This window comes from Dermacentor andersoni, chromosome 1 (assembly GCF_023375885.2).
Source record: "Dermacentor andersoni chromosome 1, qqDerAnde1_hic_scaffold, whole genome shotgun sequence".
Lineage (NCBI taxonomy): Eukaryota > Metazoa > Arthropoda > Arachnida > Ixodida > Ixodidae > Dermacentor > Dermacentor andersoni.
Window position 1 is genome coordinate 58,524,649 of NC_092814.1, and position 21,724 is coordinate 58,546,372.

General features: G+C 42.9%; 2 protein-coding genes across 3 annotated transcripts in view; one reads left to right on the forward strand and one right to left on the reverse strand.

The window, feature by feature from the left end:
- LOC129380472 (uncharacterized) overlaps nucleotides 1-21,724 on the reverse strand; it is a 482,520-nt gene that overhangs the window by 457,822 nt on the left and 2,974 nt on the right. The window contains exon 2 of the mRNA XM_055061532.2: nucleotides 20,925-21,024. The gene's annotated coding sequence lies outside the window, so the exon portion shown is untranslated. The remainder of the gene's footprint in view (nucleotides 1-20,924; nucleotides 21,025-21,724) is intronic.
- Nucleotides 1-21,724, forward strand: part of LOC129380480 (uncharacterized) — a 120,287-nt gene that overhangs the window by 51,579 nt on the left and 46,984 nt on the right. The window lies entirely within an intron of this gene.

Consider the following 21,724-nt stretch of genomic DNA (forward strand, 5'->3'; position numbering starts at 1 on the left):
ATTACCATATCTTGCTAATTATTTTAAGCTGATTACACAGCACATTGAAAGTTAGAATTGTAGTCTGTGACTTTTAAACTCATATCTACTTGGAACTGAAGAAGACACCAGTTTCGGGATATGCGTTCCCAAAGTTTGCGAAGAAATGAATCTGTGTACAAGTGACTTTGGAGGTTCTATGCATAAAAAGGCGCTTTGTAGAAAAAGTAAGTGCAACAACAGTGCATCATTACGGCAAGTTTGACTGCGCTTATCTATCTATAGAAGCTGGTGCTTCTTTCGAAATTTGTTCAAAGTGCATATAATTTGATGGAAAGTTATTTTTGTGAAATTATGTTAGTCAGTTACGTGCATTGATTTCCAGCATAAGTAATGTATATCTCTTCCGAGTATTCCAGATTAATATGTCAATTTGTTCTAAATGCCACATGGGATTTTTAAAGAGTGAAGTGCTCTATTTGCAACCTAAAAGTGATGAGATTCTTAAGGTAAAAAACGTTTTGCAATTTCGAGGCGGGGTGTTCTGTAAGAGTGTGCCTAGTGGACCGTCAATTTCAGCTGCTGCTGCTGATTGACTGAGCTGTACGATCGAAGAGGCAGGCTGGGGGCGCCTTCCTTCTCGCTCGTACCCTAGCCAATCAGCACTTCAGCAGCTGCCGCAATGGACAATACACTAGGCGGGCACTTACAGAATACTCCCACTGGTGTTGCACTGCCAACACGTGCACTGCTGTTTAAATGTAAAATGCAAGTATAGATACTACAACTTTCCGTTATAGGGCATTTTCATAGTGAATTCCAAACCACTGGGAGCGTCTTGGAATAAATTGATGGGGTGTCTCCCCCTGCATGGTTTTCTAAAATTGATCATTTGAAAAAAATTAATGAGAAAATCATCAACATATCAAGTATTTCACATCTTCTAGAGGGGTTTCAAGTTTCTACTTTCCCAAGAAAAACATGGTGCTATAACTGAAGCAATGCAAATGCCAGTGTTTCTTGAATTAAGTGAACGTAATTGTAGTCGGTTACATTTTTTTCGGTAATGTGTTTAAGTATGCTGCAGGCCCCTTGCACAAGCCTCGCTTGGATCTCTTCGCTAGCATCATGTAAAAATACAGTGCGCAAGACATCTCCTTTCGACAGCTGAGTTGTTTCCGTCTGAGGTATGTTCTAAAAGAGGTTGTTTTTTCCATCCACAGAAGAAGATTTCACTGGAACCGAAACAATGAGGCAGTTGGCAACTTGTCAGAGTTGCATACCATAAAGGGGCCATCCCTCGGAAGACGCTTAAGGTGACTTCAAAAAAATGACACGATGTTCTGTTGCCATGTGCACTAATCTTACATGATAACTTTTATATGGTTCTCTTCTTGGAGTTTTCTCAAAAAAGAAAGAACTCAGGTTGAGTTCTTGACTTGTGTTGATTCCTTCAACGAAGACCGTCAAACCCACTCCTTCTAACCACGTCACACCCAGTTATTCCGCGCATTCTGGTGAAAGATTTTCTTCTAGTTTTTTTTAATCTTTGCTTATGCACTTTCCCGCCCAGTCTTATCCAAACTAAGAAGGCACAAATTGGGGCTCCCACGAGCTGGGTAAACTAATGACCGGCTGTATAGTGAATGTCTATGTCTCCCAGGAAAACAGATGATCAGGAAAATGGTGTCTGCATTACAGGTCAGTTTATCATTGATCTGAGCATGGATTAGGCCGCATCACAACTCTTTGTGCTGTGAATGGTAATGCTAAATGCCATGTCTGTATTGATCTGTGTTCTTTAGAAGTACAGATAACTACCATATTGGTTTCTGCATGCTAAACACATCTATGGATCATGAAATGTGCTTGTGCTAACATGGCCGGCAGCAAAGATTCAATACGGGTTCAGTACTGATCTTGCAAACATGGCAAACTTCCTGTGCTCAATTTCATATTTCTTAAAACTGAAAGTGAAGTTATTTTCGTCACGTTGAGCAATAGCTCGGAAGACAGAGTGCAGCGGCGGCGTAGAGGTAGAACACCCGCCTCGCATGCAAGAGGTCCGTGGTTCAAATCCTGGTACCGTGCAATTTTTCACCAGATTAAAAAAAAAAGGGGGAAAAAATTCACGTGTTGAAAAAATTGCATAAACAGGCCTGGAGTGTGGCCTGATCGCGGTGACCAGAACCGGTAACGCACTCCCTCACCAGAGCAGGATTTGCCACCCTGGTGCAGTACTTGGCCACAACCTCCTATATCAACAGTCCTAATCCATAAAAAAGGGGACGCCAAAGACTTGAAAAATTATAGACCGATCAGCATGCTGTCAGTTGCCTACAAAGTATTTACTAAGGTAATCGCAAATAGAATCAGGAACACCTTAGACTTCTAGTCAAGCAAAGGACCAGGCAGGATTCCGTAAAGGCTACTCAACAATAGACCAGATTCACACTATCAATCAGGTGACAGAGAAATGTGCGGAATATAACCAACCCTTAATTTACATATAGCTTTCATTGATTACGAGAAAGCGTTTGATTCTGTCGAAACCTCAGCAGTCGTGGAGGCATTACAGAATCAGGGTGTAGACGAGCCGTATATAAAAGTACTGAAAGATATCTATAGCGGCTCCACAGCCACCGTAGTCCTCCATAAAAAAGCAACAAAATCCCAATAAAGAAAGGCGTCAGTCAGGGAGATACAACCTCTCCAATGCTATTCACAGCGTGTTTACAGGAGGTATTCAGAGACCTGGATTGGGAAGAATTGGGGATAAAAGTTAATGGAGAATACCTTAGTAACTCAGGGGACCAATTGCAATGCATGCTCACTGACCTGGAGAGGCAAAGCAGAAGAGTGGGTCTAAAAACTAATCTGCAGAAAACTAAAGTAATGTTTAACAGTCTCGGAAGAGAACAGCAATTTACAATAGGTAGCGAGGCACTGGAAGTGGTAAGGGAATACATCTACTTAGGGCAGGTAGTGACGGCGGATCCGGATCATGAGACGGAAATAATCAGAATAAGAATGCGCTGGGGTGCGTTTGGCAGGCATTTTCAGATCATGAACAGCAGGTTGCCATTATCCCTCAAGAGAAAAGTGTACAATAGCTGTGTTTTACCAGTACTCACCTACGGGGCAGAAACCTGGAGGCTTACGAAAAGGGTTCTACTTAAACTGAGGACGACGCAACAAGCCATGGAAAGAAGAATGATGGGTGTAACGTTAAGGGATAAGAAAAGAACAGATTGGGTGAGGGAACAAACGCGAGTTGAAATCCAGAAAAAGAAATGGACATCGGCAGGACATGTAATGAGGAGGGAAGATAACCGATGGTCATTAAGGGTTACGGACTGGATTCCAAGGGGAGGGAAGCATAGCAGGGGGCGGCAGAAAGTTAGGTGGGCGGATGAGATTAAGAAGTTTGCAGGGACGACATGGTCACAATTAGTACATGACCGTGGTTGTTGGAGAAGTATCGGAGAGGCCTTTGGCCTGCAGTGGGCGTAACCAGGATAATGATGATGATGATGATGATGATGAGCAATAGAGTGTTTCATCTTTGGAAAACAGTAGTTTGAAAAACAGTCAGGATACATTCTCCTTTTTTTTTTTTTTCGTACAAGAAGACACCTTCAGGGCAACCTGTTGCAGGATAATGGTAACCACATGCCATTTTATGTTTTTTCTTTTTCTCAAACACTCTATTAAGCATCCATATGAATTCGGTCTTGCTGTCTCACCTGGGGATTAAAATTCAAGAAAGAGATTTGTGTTTCTTGTGAGAGAAGCGAACGTTGCACGTGAAGCACATATTAATGCTGTGGTTCCGTTTTAATTAGGCGGTGTGCACTTTTTCCAAGTTTCTTTTGCAAGTGGCCAGCCCACAGCTGGAACTGGTTTCCTAGGCCGTCTCCTCTTCACCACTATGATTATTTTCATAGACAATAACTGCTTGCCAGTCCACTTCGGTGCAGTGTCCTTTTCCTGCTTTAGCATGTTGCTTCATCAAATAAACCTCTGAAATACTCAGTCTTTGCGCCCTTAATCTCTGGTAGGGATTTCTCCCAGTCCAGAATTTCACATCGCTTCGTATGGGATGTCTTTGTCAGGTTCATGCCATCTTTTCTATTGCTGGGAGGCAGGCATTCAGGGTGACTCCGTCTTGCTCGTCCTGGTTGCTTGTGTCCATTATTTGAGACATTGTACTTTGAAATCAGCACTTGGATCATCATATTTGTCACTTGGACAGTCGTCGTGACTTTCTGCTTCCTGTGGTAGACTTCTTTTGAGCCAACTTGATCCATACAAGGATGTATTCAGTATATGAATAAGCACGACAACGTGAAATTAGCACAACCTCTTCACTGAGCTCAATATTCACTGAGCGCCCAAGCTCAAAATTGTGTTTGCATGCATGTGTATGTGCATGTATGTGGCTCATGTCAAATCATGTTCAGGTACGAGATCGCAGCCGTTCTTCCCAATTTTTTTTTTCTATACGTTGCTGTCAGTTATGGCTGTTTTGTTGCCATAAGTTTCCATAAAGCACGCGATCATCACACAGGCACACACCCGATATTGCATTGCACTAGCAGAACCAATGAAATTGAGGGTTTAAAGCACTGCCTTGGGCACTTCAAACAAATGTCCAACGTCTGGTTATTCACCTCATTTCACCAGCACTGATAAATCACATCCCTATTGTATTTGTTCTCTCCTCCTGTGGTCCATCTCCACCTAAACCTAGGATCGAGTGCACAAGGCGAAATTCCCGTTGTCGTGAACACGATTATAAAGTGGAAATCCAAGCATTCCACTGCCAAACTCTCATGCTGGTATGTTCATAATGGACCATGGTTAAGCACGTGAGAAGCGGTTCTTTAATATGGCCATCCTCTTCTGCTATATCGGTCCACAACAATGGAAAAACGTGGGCTTGCATGTTGCTGATTCTAGGCTAGTTGACTTGATATAGGTTCGCTTCCTGTTCAAGTGAATGCACAGAACTGACACTCTCATTGAAAGCCATACTCATGAAGAACATACAAAAACCAAAACTAGCCTGGAATTTCTGTGAGTTAATGTGGACTCAATGCAAAGTGCATTTTCATTATCTGAAACTTTGTTACAAATTTCCCAAAATGTCCGACACCATGGCTACCATGGAGGTTAGAGAAAACCTGTTGGAGTGAAAACTGTGTCCCGAAAGTGAAGGCGTACAGGAGGCGCGCGGTAAAAATAGAAATAAATGATAAAAATGATGAAGCGCTTTTCGCACACTTCCCACGAGTTAATCAACCTCCTTGGTTAATTCTGGCTTATTTTACAAGACAGATACTTATATACGTGTATCTTTGTATTACTGGTTTTAGTCTGAAATCTGAATATCCTGGCATATTGTACTGGGGAGAACATCATTGATATCCAGATGAAATAACTATTTTCGTTGGGAACAAGAAGCAATTATTTTCCAATTAGCCTAGCATTAAAATCACAGAGCCAAGTCACCTAATCTGTAAGTGGACATCACCCGACAAGACTCCATTACAGGTGATGGAGGTAAGCAGCATACACATGAATGTAACTTGAGGGGCGTACATTTTTCTTTTTTCAACTCTTGCAGTTCACGTAAACAAAGATTCACTGTATCATGGTTGCGACAAGTTCTTTTCACGGGGTAGTCAGGGCAATGTAGAGGAATATGGAAGACGAGAAGAAACATCTGACGTTGAGTAAAGTGAGCCCGAGATTATAAGAGAGCAGATGAGGTATTCCAAATTGGACTGAAATGTACAGGCGCACGGATTGATAGGAAACATCACAAACAAGGCTGAAAGAGCACATGAATGCCGGAGGAGGTTCAAGATGTGCATCTTGAGTCAAAGAATAAGAATACAAGCGTTCAAATATTTAGACAGAGACTGTAGGCGTATAACACATCAGCGAAAAGAAATAAAATTGTTAGAAAGTACAACAAAGGTACAAAGGGAAGCTATGCGAATTTCTCAGAAAGGAAGATGGGGAGTAAAAGAAAAATTTGTTCCCATTCGGGGTTCGAATCTGTTTGATTGGGTACATGACAATCTATCCTTGAAAATTGTTAAGCACAGCTAGTTGGCACATATTACATGACTTCTTAGAAACTGCGAAATCAAGATATGACAGCACGGTGTGCCGTGCAGTTGTTGCTCTTGATTTAAATAAACTTGCAATACTTGGAAATCATCAGTCACCTTATTTGCCTAGCCCAGGCAAGAACCATGCCCGCTCGTCCAGCCACAATTACGCACGCGCGCTGCCCACCGGCTTCTCCACTCACGCGATTATCTAGGCATGGCAGCTGCCGCCATCGTTACAGGCTGCACACTCACATCTTACAACAGCAGTTCCGGGTTCTTTGACTTTTGTTATTTTTCCAGCCGAGAGGGGAAGGGGGACAGTTATCATCTTTGCTAATGCCTTTGCCCTGTTGTCAGACTAAACGCTGCACGCAAAATCCGTGTCACATCAGGGAGGAGCTTTGCGCCGATCCCAACTCTCTTGCATGCGTAATCATGCGAACGGCAATTAAGATTTGTAGTCGGATATCTCGGAGCACATACGCACCAGAAGAATTCTTCCAAGTGATACGGTTTGGAAACACGACTGCCTCTAAGTTTTCAATACAAACATACACACTTACTGCATGCAGTCAAAAAAAAGTTAGTTATACAATTTAGGTAATTGGGCTGCTGAGAGCGATAATTATCTCACTTTGCGCACCCACTGGCCACATAACTTATTTGCACAGGTGGTCTTCACGTGCCTCCCAGCGGCTAATTTTCAGAAAACAATAAAGCTGAATTTTGAACACCCCATAGTTCCCATACGCGAACGCTATGTGTTCTTTGGCCCTTCTTGCAGAAGCTCTCCCACATCCAATAAGACACCAGAAGCCTATACAAATAAGTGCACTTTGCAAAGCTAATTATGTTTACCAGCAAATAAGCCTTAGGCAACTAATGAAAAAATATGTGAACAGGAAACAGAACTTTACTATCTTTCTAGTTTCACTGAGACATTTTTGCTTTTGATGCTGCTTATTTTCCCGGTCTCATCTCCTATTCATAATAATTGAATACTGAGCTAGTTGGCGCTTATTGATCTTGTGGTTCATACAGCGCTCACAAGAAACGAAGACATCGAGAAGAAATGCACGGTGCATGCCTCGTATATTTCTTGTTTTTGTCTTCATTTTTGGTGAACGCTGCACGAACCACGAGATCGTTTTCCCTTTCTTAACTTTTCTGCTCATGCAACATCTCCTGTCCATGATGACATTTGGCAATGGGTGTGGAGAGGGTGTCGAATCGGAACTTTACTGTTATTTTCATCTGAACCAGAACTGAAGCAATATCATTTCCGCCATCTTGTAACCAAAATCGAACTTTTTGGAGGAACAGTTCCGAACCAGTTTGACCACAGGTTAAGCGCATGGACGCGGTTTTGGAAATTCTGTGAGAGCAAACGACATCTCTTGTGACACTTGATCACAGTGCATAGAGTGCGGCCTTGTGAACAGTCATGTAGCTCACCACAGTGATCTGCTTGGATCATTAAATTGTATGCACAGTCAGCTAAACTGAACACTGTGCATATAGTTGGCACGCACTGGTCTGGACAGCGTCCCCGATGCTGCCTGGTCACAAAGGAAAGTGCTTGCACTCAGGGCATGTACTGTTTCAGGCAGAGTAGCACCCTCGTTGCAACTGTCATGTACATTTGTTTTAATTTCTACTTTACCTTGAGTGACTGATGTTGGTTCGGCAGCGCGATCGGGGCTCCTGCACAGGAAGCGAAGGGGGCGACAACTGGATTTCATTTCGTGGTGCTCGGCCATTAATAAGCAGCCTTGCGAATTTACGTAATTGCAGATTATCGCTATAGAGTTTAGATGGTATTCCTTTTTAGCTGCACGACACTTTGCTAGCACACTCAGGAGAAAGCCATATGAAACATGTATTGTCATGGAATGCCAACAAAGCTGTATTCTTCTGAGATCTTCATTCATCCCACTAAAAATGTAGCAAAATGCATACCGAGTTCTGCTCTAACTGTCCACATTGCACTTGTCCGTTTGGTTTTAGTCAACATTAAAGGGGCACTAAAGAAAAATAATTTGAGCTGTGTTAGTAACTTCTCCTTCTAATATGCCAAAAAAACTGTGATAAGAGGCTTGATAAGCCAGAAAAGACAGAAGAATGAAAGATGGGGAGGGGTGCCGCCTCCCTGAAGTTCCTGCACTAACACGCATGACGTCAAGGATTTTTACACTGTATTTTTGGGGCTTGTCAATGTGATGAGATTCAAGAACATTTACTTAGTCTTAATGACCCAAATACGAAACAGTGCTTTGAAAAAGTATGCAATGTCACACTGACGTACCGGCGTAGAAGTTCTGGTGGAAAATTTAAAAATTGTAAGTTTGACCTTCCTTTTCCCTTCTAGTATTCAACCCATTACAGCAAAGTAAATGGTAATGGAGTTCGTGAAGGATAATTTATCTGTTGAAACTAATCTAGTTTTCCTCTTTAGTGTCCCTTTAGGAAGCATAATTTTTTTTACACACATGAATTTTGTTATTTTTTTGTGTTGGCTACGCACATAAGTTAAAAGTGTTTTGACTACAATATTTATTTGCTCGCTCGAAATATTCCAGCTATTAATTTATGGATTCGTTACCTTTTGTAAATTTGTGTTAATTGGGCATTGGGACTGCTTACTTTCTAAAAAGCAACACTACCTGCTCTCTTATAACTAAGTGCCTTTATTATGTTTAGAAATATGAACGCATAATACATGGGTAGTTAAGTGTTAGATGGAGTATATTCATTTTGTACAGTATGGATCACGAACGCCAGCAACTTTACATGATTTTACTGACAAAAAAAGTTTGGCTCACTTATTTTGATTTACTAAATAACTGCAGTATAGTGTCGAAATTCCTCGAACGTGCAAGGTTCGACGAACTATAGCCTCTTTATTTGAGACCAGTACAAAAACCTCACCTTAATAGATTCGTTTTTTTTAGGTCACGGGGTGACAAAGCTTGAAAAGCATGGAACTACATTATTTATTTATTTATTTGTTTATTTATTTGTTTATTAATTAATTAATTAATTTATTTATTTATTTATTTATTTATTTATTTATTTATTTATTCAAAAGAACTTTACAGACACTACGGCGGCTGCCCTAGGGTCTGTAAGGTCTTTGGGCTTAAAGCAAGGGGGGCATTTCAAACGGCCGTATAAAGACATAAAAAGTAGAAATTTCCTACAGGCACAGTGCTATAAGGAGATTGCCATATTATGCAATATTCAAAGCACAGGGAATACCAAGCAATATCTGAAGGCACACGAACATTGCTACCATTAGCGGAGGAAAAGGAATACTGTTTATGAAAATAATATACAACATTGCAAAAATGCGCGATAAAATACACTAGACTGGGCATTTGTGCACGCTATTAAATGGGTAAAGCGTGAGTAACTGACAGCGGAACATGTTGGGGTGAGATATCGAGGCTATGTTGTCAGGGAAGGCATTCCAGAGATGAATAACACAAGGTAGTGCAGGCGAATTAAATGCATTTGTTTTACCGTATATGCGCATGAAACTGACCTGATTATATAATCTGCATGAAAAAGAGTGAGGTATTTGTAGTTGTAACCGGATTCGTTTAACACTGTAAACGTATTTGTAGAATAACCGCAGAAGAGTGATGTTGTGGCGGCTATCTAATGGCGGCAGTAGAAGGTCTAGTTTAATTTGTAAAATGTTTGAGTTTATACTGTAGTTACGTGATATGAACTGGGTGGCTGTATTTTGTATCCTCGCTGTCATATTGGTTAGGTAATTTTGATGAGGGGACCAAATTAACGAGACATTTCCAACTGTGGCAGAATGAATGATTGGAAAGCGAATTTTCGAATGTTTCTTGGGGCATTTCACAAGTTGCGTCATAGATAGCCAAGAGAATGTGATGCTTTGGCGGATGTAGAAGTGATGTGTGTATGCGGCGTCAAGTTCGGGAAGAGTTTGAACATTGGAAAAGTCCTCTCGAGTGAAAACAGATGAAAAAGACGTGTTGAATACGGTGAGGCATTCGGCGCTAGAAATAGGTGTGCTTTCTGTTCCATTTAAAGATATGGTGTATCTCTTGTCGGAGATATGGTTTGCCGAAATCTTTTGGGATCGAAAGTTAGCAGCAATGGTAGGTGTTGTGAGTATATAGTATTTATCTTTTGTGGAAGATATCGCTGAGCAGTAATTTCTTAAACAGTCTTTCTATATCTGCCAAGAATCAGCAGTGCGCATGCGTTTAGCTCTTTATACGAACACTTCTTTATATTCCTTAGTTTGCGAAGAGACTTGTCGAACCAAGGGCTGGATTTGTCGTTAGTTATGGAGACTATCGAGACGTGCCGGTGTACTAATGCAGTTAATTTTTCCCTGTAGACTACCCAGTTGTCATTCACACATCAACAATTAAATAAAGGTAGAAGTACTTGGAAAAAAAATTCTTCATGTTGGGAGTTAATCTCATCGTAATTTGCTCTGTTGTAATTGTGAATTCGTGTTGTTGTGCCGGACACGGGCTTCGTGATACTAACAGCTAGTTGAATGGGGCTATGATCACTAAAGCCGCTCATATTTGAAATGGAAATTATTGTGTCAGGAGCGTTTGTAAAAACTATGTCCAAGATATTGGAGGCGTGTGTAGACGCCTTCATTATTTGGAAGAGGTTTATAGCTATTTGGAATGTGTATTTGGTTGACATTTCTTCACTCATCACGGTAACTTAGTGGCTATGGCATCATGCTGCCGAGCTAATGGTCTGTGTTCAGTCCCAGCCGAGGGGGGCCGCATTTCGGTGTATACTTAGATTTAGATACAAGTCTTAGGATTCCAGGTAGTCCAAGATTCTCTGGTTTTCCCACTGCGGCATGCTTCATAAGCAGATTGTTCTTCTGAGATATAAGACCCAAGAATTTTTTTTTAATTGATGTTGCTTCAAGTACTTTAGTTTTATTCACATTATGGTGATAGACGATGTAGTGCATATAAGGAATACAGCAGACTTCAGCTAATCTCTCGGCTCTGAACTTGTTTACTGCGACAGCAGCATTCTCCCACCGTGAGGACCACCATCTGAATTATTTCCTGTTGTGTGCTTGTTGCTCAAATAATTGGGTTTGTCCCTACAGGGAACTGGACAAGCAAACATCGATGATATGCAACCCGTTTTCTAACGGGAAGGGGTGCGGTCATATTAAAACTTCTTGAATTAAAATAATAATTTGAAAAAAGGAAATGGGTATTATAATATTTTAAACAGTAATATAGTTATGTAGTACTACAGAAAAAAGGCATGGATTAGATAAAGAAGTTTTTACTTCTTCTTTGTGATGTAGACATTCCTTTTTGCATGATATTGTAATGCATGTTGCATATGTTGAGCTACACACTTGGACAAACTTTACCATTCTCACACTCCCTCTGTCTAAGGGAGCTATATTTATTCAATTAAAGCACACAGCTTTATAAAACCTTTTGTTTGTAGTTGTTTGGCAAAAGACGTGCGATAACTTTTTCTCGAGATGGGTCTACATTTTACTATTTAAATATATTTGGTTGAGATAATCATGGTACGTCACGTTTATATTCATTCGTTTTCTGTGAAACAGTCACATAACTTTGTTTTCATTTTTAATTAGGTCAACGTTTAGTAGCTGTCAATGTGACAGCAGCATGGCATTTGAAAGGATCATCAAACTTGGTCTCTTTACACAATTTTTAAATCCAGTTTTTTTTAAACTAATATTTATGCTCCAAGTGAAGAGGCAGTTACTGCATTAAGGGCTGCACACTTTTTGGCCTCGTTGACTCGTTTTATAAGTTAGTGCTTAGTGATTAATCAACATTGAGGTGAAAACTTCTACTAGAAGGGATGCCACAAGTGAACTAATGCAGTGCCATAGATAAGCATTACTCTTACTTTTACGTTACTTTCACCCCATCAACTTATGTTACCACTGCTCAAATACAGTGAACAGAAGGAGCTGACCTGGCACTTCAGTGCATTCTCTTTATAGCATTTCATACATTCTTTATCCTCGCAAACGATTGCTTTTGAAAGTTTTTTGCGGCCATCTTTTCTTGTTTTTTCGTTAAGACACCACCAGCAACATTGAAAAAAAAAAATCAGGTAGGCTCTATCGGGGACGCAGCCGCAGTGGTGTACATGACATGTCTTGTCCGTGCTGCTGAGGGTCTGTGCGGACTAGTATACAGAAATGATGTAACCAAATAAACAAGTGACATTTATTCATGCATTACAAAGCTTACTTGTGGTGAACTTATCATACAACTACAGTTGAAAGCATGTACAACAATATTCAAGTGCCAAGGAAATCCCATTGGTAAACCGATAATTGTTATAACCAGGTAGCTAAAAAAAGCATAGTAGATAAACATTTTAATTAGACAGAAAGAAGTACAATCAAACCCACTTATAGCATTACCGATTTTAACACTGCTAGGATGAGCACCCCATGTGTTCTACTAGGTGTTTTCACAGAAAATAGAAGACACACAATATCAGAGAAAAGAAAAAAAAGATACGAGCCGCTTCACCGCACCCTCTGTGCATGCACGCCGCACGGCACGCCTTCATTGCCCCTTAAAGGGACTGACAACCAATTTTCATGGTACCATTTTTGCTAGTGCAGTGGAAAGCTTACCGATCGGAGTGTCTAATCATGAAGCGGTAACACAGAAAACGCCGTGGAACATTTTTCATCAGAATTTTTCGATCTGCAGCGAGGATCTAGTCGTTCACTGGAAATATGCTGAAAACGGTGATAGGCAAGCACGGTAGCAATTATACGCCGGCATTAGTGGGAGGCAGATGCCAAGTGTGGCCGTGCTGTAGAAAAGTATGATTTATTTTATCAAGTCGATGTTCCTGCGTTTCACGTTTTCCGAATTGGTAAATGGTTTCTGAGATTATAGCTATATGTGTTCTCGTGGTTTCTTGTTCAACTGCTTTGGTACTTAACCAGTCAAAACGAAACCAATTGAATTCAAAACGAAAAGACGCCTTTACACGTGACACGAAGTTCAGCATGTTGCCGTAGCCATGCGAGCGTTTTTGATTTGCAATAATGCTCAAGTGTCTAATAATATAGCAACGGCAATTTTAAGCAACAGTTATGATGTACTTTATAACCATCGACTTACGTACAGTTATATCATAGAATACTTCCGAAGTACCAAGATTTCACCACGAGGTCTTGACACTTGCTGGTTTTTGAGGCTTTCATTGCCAATTCAAAATTATAATTCCTACTTAAATCGTGAACGGCATGCTGGATTCTATCACTATAAATCATGGTCATTTCATTTCTATCAACGTCTCAATATACATTCTGGCCAGTTGTCAGTCCCTTCCACTAACCCCCTTCCACCGACGTTGGCAAGGGTGTTAAAGGGGGACAGGCATGCGAGGCTGGCAATGCCCTGTGAAGGCATGCCGTACAGAGTACGCGGCATAAATTCGAGCGTGACAAAGCTGCATAAGTTCATTTTATTGCAATAGCAATTACATGGACACTCTAGGTGCACTTCTACCGTCGGCGTCACTGTCGCCGTGATGTTCCGTATGAAGTCTATTAGGCGACAACATCGTCGCCGCGCGCCGTATGCTTTATGTGCGAGTGAAAGCGTGCGATTGTGAGCCGACGATGGCGGCTCAGTCTCGCGCGCGCAAACGAGGAAAGCGGGGACGAAGCGCGCCGTCTACCGTCACGCGCAAGGCACCGGGCGAGGGGAGTGATGGGGGGGGGGGGGGAGGAGTTCTGCTCCGGCGGCGGTTGAGTATGGCGCAGCCTCGCGGGCCCTATCTTGAAAGCGATCTGCGATGGCGACAGAGTGCGCGGAGTGCTGTTAGCTTTGTGTGCACTATATTTGCCGCTTAGTTCATATGGAAGCGAGAGGTAGCACGGACGTCAATTCGTTCGCTGCTGGTGCCGCACTTCCTCACTTCAGCGTTTTCACAGCGAGTTTCCGCGGTCATCGAATGAGATGTGTTCATGTTTGCTTGTGCGCGTGTGACACGATGCTTTTTAATTTAGTTAGCGAATATTTACACGTTAATACGGCCGATAAAATTACTATCCTTACTTCGTATAGATGTCCACTAATTTACTGTTGCAATCGATGCTTCGCCTTTCGGGCGAAACGGCGACTTTCCCAACCCCCTCTCTTTTTGTTTTCTGGGCGGGGCAACTAGACGAAGACGAACCTTTTTTTAGGTTCTTTTTCTTTCGGCGCACATACTCAGTAGCCAGACTTGTTAAAACCGATAACGCGCGGCATGGGAGCGTTTATGGTACGTCCACAGTAAGTCGTTTATTTATACACATACAAAAGTTGATGGTGCATCGGCTCCTCATCGTTATATCCAATATCTTTTTTAAACCCGTATCGCTATAAGGTTTCGACGTGTTGAAAGTGCTGTACGGTCCAGTTTTGAGATCGTGCTCACCCCCCCCCCCCCCCCCCCCTCAAATACGTCGCCCTTGTGACCGAACTCGATGACCGAACTCGTCGATGAAGACGAGTTTTAACCGCGCTGTAGTCAACTCCCAGCGCCCGTGATCTACTCAGACGCACGAGCAATCTGCTCTTGCTGTGGTCCCACACTGTGGCTGCTTGTTGTGCCTTGGATGGTCCTGGTGGATACTGACGTGCTGCTGGTGTCGTCTGCCTCCAGTGTAAAGCTACTGTATATGGCTCAGGAGCCATATATATAGTAAGTAACCTTACTCCATTGCAGTCGCAGACCGCCCTGTGCTTGTGGCGCCCGAAGCTGCCCTGTGCCGCTCGAGCCAGCCGCACGCGTAGATGGTGGGGGCTTCTGCGCTCGCGCATTCTATGGAGACAGAAACATTCTCTGCCTTGTTGCCACGGCATTGATCGAAGCCACCACCAACGCCATTTTGATTATCTCGCCGCCTCGACCAGGCGCTCTCGCACGCAGATCCGCTAGGAGCTGTAGCCACCCCCGCGGCTAGGCCTAGCTAAAGTCCCTTGATAATTTTAAAGTAGCGACACTCTTTGAACTCTGCCGCCGCCGCGCGACCTCCTCGCCTCCTCCTCGCCCCTTGCGCGTTCCCCCGCGGCAACCAGTTTTGCCCCCGTTTTTCTGCACGACGATTGGTCTCCCTGCCGTTGCCCTTGGAAACGCGCGGATCTTGAGTTTTGCTTGTGCTTTTCTTTTTCGTTCGCGCCATTTTCCTCCTGAGCACGGCTGGCTCGGCGCTTTAGCTCGGCGTAGCGAACGTTGTACGCTGTGTTTATGGTCTATGTGCTAGCGCTATGCCGGGCTGTTGCGCATATAACTGCAGCAAGAAGCCTGAAGATGGTTATGCCGTTTTTATGATACCACAATGAAAGCGTGACGGCTTGCGTAGGAAGGAGTGGCTGCATGACATTGGCCGAAAGAACTTTGTTCCGACAAAGAACAGCGTTGTTTGCGAGCTGATGAGTCTTTCTTATAGCTCGTAGCAAAGCATCCCGTAATGCGGCATTATTTTTTCATTCTTCCGGCCTGCTCACCAGCGTTTTTGTTGCGGTTGTCCTCAGTATGCTTAATATTCTGGGGCGGCTCCATCCCTTCGCACGTCGCTAACTGTTGTTATTCAGTCGGAAGTGCAGTATTATTGATTCTGCTTTGCGCCCCGAAAAAATTAGTGGCAAGTATGCCCGTAGTATTGCAGGTGATGAGCGTTAACTAGTCAAAACGGAGCTTTTTTTAAGTTTTAAGGCGAAAGCCTTTAGATCTTTATGTTTCAAGGTCGCGTAGTAAACGAAGTATCACGTGACCCGGAAGGCCAAAGGGGACCCAAAGCATGTCCACGCCTGTATAAGAGAATGATTACCCAAGTAAATTAATGAATCATTAGTGGTTGACATAAGGTGGATTCGGGAGGATTAAGGTTGATTAGAGTGTATTAAGGAAGATTAAGGTGGATTAGAGTGCATTATGAAGGATTAAGATGCATGAATAAAGGTTAAGGTGCGTGGAGGAGGATTAAGTCGGGTAATGGTGGATTAATGTGAAGTGTTGATGAAAGGGTATTAAGACCGATTGGGGTGGATTATGGTGCATGAACAAGGATTAGGGAGGATTAGGGTGGATAAAGGAAGGTTAAGGTCGATTAAGGTGAATTGGGGTTGATAAAGGAGGATTAAGACCGATTTCGATGGACTAGGGTATATTAATGTGGATTAGGGACCATGGAGCTGGATTAGGCTTGATAGAGGCGGATTAGGGTGTATTATGGTAGATTGGGACCATTAAGCAGGATTGAGTGGGATTAAAGTGCGTGAATAAGGATTAAGGTGGATGAAGGAGGATTAAGGCGGATTATGATGGATAACGGTTGATAAAGGAGGATTAAGATCGCATAGGGTAGGCTAAGTTGCAATGGGGGCGATGTAGGTTGATTAAGGTGGATTGGGAGTATTAAGGTGGATGAAAGAGCATTAAGGTAGATTAGGGTGGACTAAGGTAAATTGGGGTTCATTGAGTATTAAGAACGCTTAGTCTACCACAATCCTCCTAATGCACATTCATCGACCTCAATCCTCCTTCATTCACTTTAATCCACCGTAATCCATGAAAGTCCTCCTTAATGCACCCTAATCCACCTTCATCGACCTTAATCTACTCTAAGCCTCCTTAATGCACTTTGATCCTCCTTGATCAACCGTAATGCTTCCTCATTAACTCTGATACACCCTAGCCCACCATAATCCTCTTTAATACACCTTAATTCCTCTTAATCCACCCTTATCCTTCTTTATGCACTTTAATCCACCATAATTCACTATGATCGTCCTCAATGCACATCAGCGCACCTTCATCCACCCTAATTAACCTCATCGACCTTAATCCAACCTAGTCCTCCTTCATGCACCTTAATCCACCTTCATTCACCCTAATGCACCTTCGACTTTAATCCACCTTAATCATCCTTAATACACGCGAATTCATCTTAATCCAATCACTAATCAATCATTACTTTGCTAATCATTAATCATCTCTTATACGCGGCTTCATATGCTGTGGTTCGCTTCCCGCCTTCCTTCGGTCACATGATATTTTATGTAGCTCACAACGGGACCTTGAAACAGAGGTCTAAGGCATTCGCTTAATAAGCCACACACAAAGGGATGTGTCACAAGCAATACTAGATCAGACGCACGAAGTAAAGCGTCTGATCGTGTGGCAGAAAAATTGTCTGGAGCATAGAACTCGCCTCAAAACTCCCTTTAAACCAGTATACCCCGCTCATACGGCTTTAAGAAAAAACCAACCTCCTCATAAACGTTGCCTCCAGCATTATCGATGCTGTTATTAGCATTCCTCAAAATTTTCAACGCCACTGGGGCGCGCAACTGGCCCAAAATAACGCACCTCCATAGAATCCTGCGGCCCGTCCGCGGGAGCCGAGGAGGAATAGCGTGCCGTGCGCAGCCGGCGGGCTAGGAGAATCGAGGAGGAAAGCGCCGTGAGGAGGAGAGTGTCGCTACTTTCAAATTATCAAGGGGTTTTAGGCCTAGCTAAAGCCCCTGCATCTACGCGCCACCGCCGCTTTCAACGTGTATGGAGGGGCTTTAGGCCTAGCTATTTCGACGTTCGCTACCAACCTTCTTGCTATTCGGTGCTTTTCACTAAAACAATTCTCCGCTGTTAGCAATGGCGCCGACTCAGCCTTCGTAAGCCTCAACAATGGCTTCGAAGCTCGGAAAGCACGACGCGTTGCGTAATATGCTGGTTCCCGAAAGTCAGCTTCGCCTCAATACAGAAATGTTACGCGTTGAAGCATGTCAAGAGTGGAAAGAGGCAATTGTCTCGGGACACAGAATTGCTTAATTATACACGCATACACGCATGTACCCGCCGTATCCCATCGCATTACGAGAACCTATACGCCTAATAATTGTATTGGAAGGCCTTCAGAGCTATTCTGGATATGCCTGTGGCAATTTGAGCCCTTGGAGGCAGTAAAAGGTAGTGCTTCCAAAGGTCGGTCGGGTATCGGTGACAAAAGTTGCGGTTTTACGCCGAATCGACTCGTATCTATTTGCAGAGGCCACACGACGCACGGGAATCCGACAAACCGCCTCACAACGAAAGCGAGGGTACGAGATGGTACGAACGTTGTTCTTCACCGCAATCACCATTTTAGCGACACACTGTACGTCGGCATTTCATCTTGGCGCCGTTCATTGACGCATAGTCACCTGTCGAGCTTCTAGCATAGTTATTGCGCGTATTACACTTTTTTTTATAGTGCGGTAAATCTGATCACAGCACTTCTGTCATTTGGAATGCACATAAGACATTTGCAATCACCTTTTGTCTTGTGCCAAATTAATTGTCTTGTGACAAATTTCAAAGCTTCGCTTTGAAACTCCCTTAATGTGTGCGTTGGGGGGCAAGGCGGTGTTTGTAAGAATATCTTGTATGAGCACTGGACAAGGAAATTAGCTAACAGAGGTCGGGGAAGATTCAGTGACAACGGAAAAAAAAAAACAAATGTTAAACTCGGTAAATATGGACGTTCCGACACGCAGGCGCTCGTTCCGCAAATAAACGCAAAATCAGCTTGTCTTGTCAATATAGTAACTCGTTGCATATAATTGGTTGCTGGAAAATGTAATTGAATTACAGTGAGTGTTACGGAGTAAAAAAAAGCTACCAAAAAATTACATGTAATTCGTTACGTAAAATTCTGACGTTGATGCAGGCTCGCATCTGCTATCGTTCGAAAAGTCGTACAGTCTCAGAAGATTTTTCATTTGCCACCTCCATACTTTTATTTCTCAAGATGGCAATTTCCGCTTCAAAAAGTCTATCTGAAAACACGAAGAGTGCTATCTTTAGTAGGAAGCTTTAGCTCGATCCGCAGCTCCCATAAACGTACACGAGAACTGAGAAAACATTTTTCTCGGCAACGACAAAACCGGTTTTGACGTTTACATGTGAAAGGAAAAGTCAAAATCCAGCAGCTATAGGAAAAAATATTTAGTCGTTCAATATATATCACAATTTGAAAAGAAAAGAAAAACGTATCAAGTTTACAACTATGAAACTGGGCAATAAAAAGAAACGATAGCATGATTCTCTAAACTGCACCAAATGATACATCTAAAGCGTGCAAAACTGATGAATCAGACACCGTTCTGAATTATAACCTGAATACGACCTTTTGAATACCCTTTCAAACATTGTAACAATTTACCGTAAGCTGTAAATTCGTACACCAAATTTATACGCTTGAGGTGCTCTAATATGTGAAGTTTACGGAAGTGCCATATATGTTTTTGGTGCAGATTTAGAGAGTTGGAAACATTGTGCTTCAATTTTTTAATAAGTTTACCAATTTCCGCCAATTTTTATAAACAATTTGAGGTCCTGAATCAACATCCTGCTGCCTAAATTTGCCAGAATTTAACTTTGCGACACATTTAATTCAAATATGTCCAGAGGTTGTCTCATAAAATCATTTCTGCGTTTTACATCACAAGCAGCAGAAGCTTGATGCGGGCGAGTTAGTTTTGCATACTTGAACATGTTTTTACATGTACTTGAATACAAAAGTCGGGAGTTCGGGTTCTCCTATCTAAATACATAAGAATGGAGAAGTCGTTTTTCTCGAACACCGCGGCACCCCATTTGGTGAGGATTGTTGCATTTAAAAGAAAAAGTTCAAATCTAGGGAATATATGGCAAGCGGATTTTCGATTTAGGCGGCCAATGTTTTAATACAAGGTCTTAAGACGCTTTCGAGTGTACGGATATTACATCTGCAGGTGTTGGTCAGCACAGGCAAGCAGTATCGCAAATACCCAAGAAAGAGCGTCCTGTACAGTTCCATCATTGCTTTAGTCATTTTCTCGCTTACAAAACCCTTGTCACTACGAGTGATGAATTCGTTATTACAGAAGCTTGAGCTTTTTTAAAAACAGCAACTCTCAAATGTAACAAATTTAATTCAAATAGGTCTAGGGGTTGTCTCATAAAAAGCATTTTTGCGTTTTACATGTATTTAAATAAGCGGAATTGGAGTTGGTCCCGAGCTAAAGCTCGCTCTTAACATGCGCTATTTATAATTCTATTTTATAACAGCAATAAAAGGTAGTATAATGTCGACGTCGGCGTGTGATCGCTATTTCTGAATTTGTGGGCCTCCCGCGACTCCTGACGCTGCACTTTATTTAAGAAAACAACGTGGTGGAGGGAGCAATGAAATCGAAAAACGTACACGGCCACATAAATGCAAATTTTGGATTTTTCACAAGTGCAAAGTACACCTACACGCCTTCTTAGTGCACGCTGAAAAATTGCAGCGTGTTCTGTCTTTTTGCAAAATCATTGCTAGTAATCGTCTTACCGTTTCGTTCCGTTTATACTTTATAAGCCCAGATCATTATTTTTCCTGCTCCCATAAATTTCACTTTCGCAAGCGCTGGCACAAACGGAAGACAATTAATTATGGGGTTTTACGTTCCAAAACCACGATCTGTTTATGAGGCACGCCGTAGTGGGGGACTCCGGAATCATTTTGGCCACCTGGGGTTCTCTAACGTGCACCTAAATTTAAGTACACGGGTGCTTTTGCATCTCGCCCTCATCGAAACGCGACCCCCGTGGCCGGGATTCGATCCCGCGACCTCGTGCTTAGCAGCCCAACAGCATAGCCACTGAGCAACCACGGCGGGTATAAACGGAAGAAAGTGCGGTTATTTGTCACGGTTGTACAGACTGTCACGTCGTAGTGAGAGTGAAAAATGAATACTGTCAAAACGGTGAGTCACGAACCTCATGGTGTCTTCGGCTGGCCCACTCGAACGCTCTGCCTCGGAGCAGCCAGATCTGGAGCCGCTCTCCATCAGAGCCAGAGCGCCTCCGCCGAACGCGCCTAAAGCGACAGAAACAGATCCACGGTCAGATACAGTGTGCTAGTACCAAAGTAGATTAACGTTTTCTAGCACAGACCCGAAAAAAATGGCGACTTCGGCTTTGGCCGCGCAGCAAGTGGAAATTTGCGGGCGTCACGTAATCGGAGCTCGGCTAAATTTCGGAGCCGCGCCTACGAGGGTCGGAGCGGCTACGATCGCCCAGGTCGAATTTTATCGCGCGGACGGAACCAACCAAACACTCCCAGAGCGCTCCGTTTCAACCACGCGAATACCTGCCGCGTGCCAGAGCATCTGTAGCGCTAGATGGCGACCAGCCGAACTCTTTAGTGGGCGAACTTTGGGCAACATTATTGGGCAAGAAACAGGTGTACAGGTGCCAACCTGTGAACCTCAGAATTCGCGAAAATCTCGTACACAGGACAAATCAGGCCAGAGCGAGCGGAGAGAGCACGCACTTTGGTCTGAGCGCACACCTTTTGTTGGATACACATACACACACTTTATTAACTATGCCTTAGGGTAGTAAATCTGGAACACCAGAGACTGACAACACTCCTTACAGATCAATGACTTCATCAGCAACTTTGACGCTGCCGATTTCTCCCGCTTCAAAAGAAAAAAAAAATACACCCGTCTGAAAAAACTTGCTCGAAGCAGGTACCTCCGGTGTATGGATTCTTGCGCTGCCAAGAGAACGCA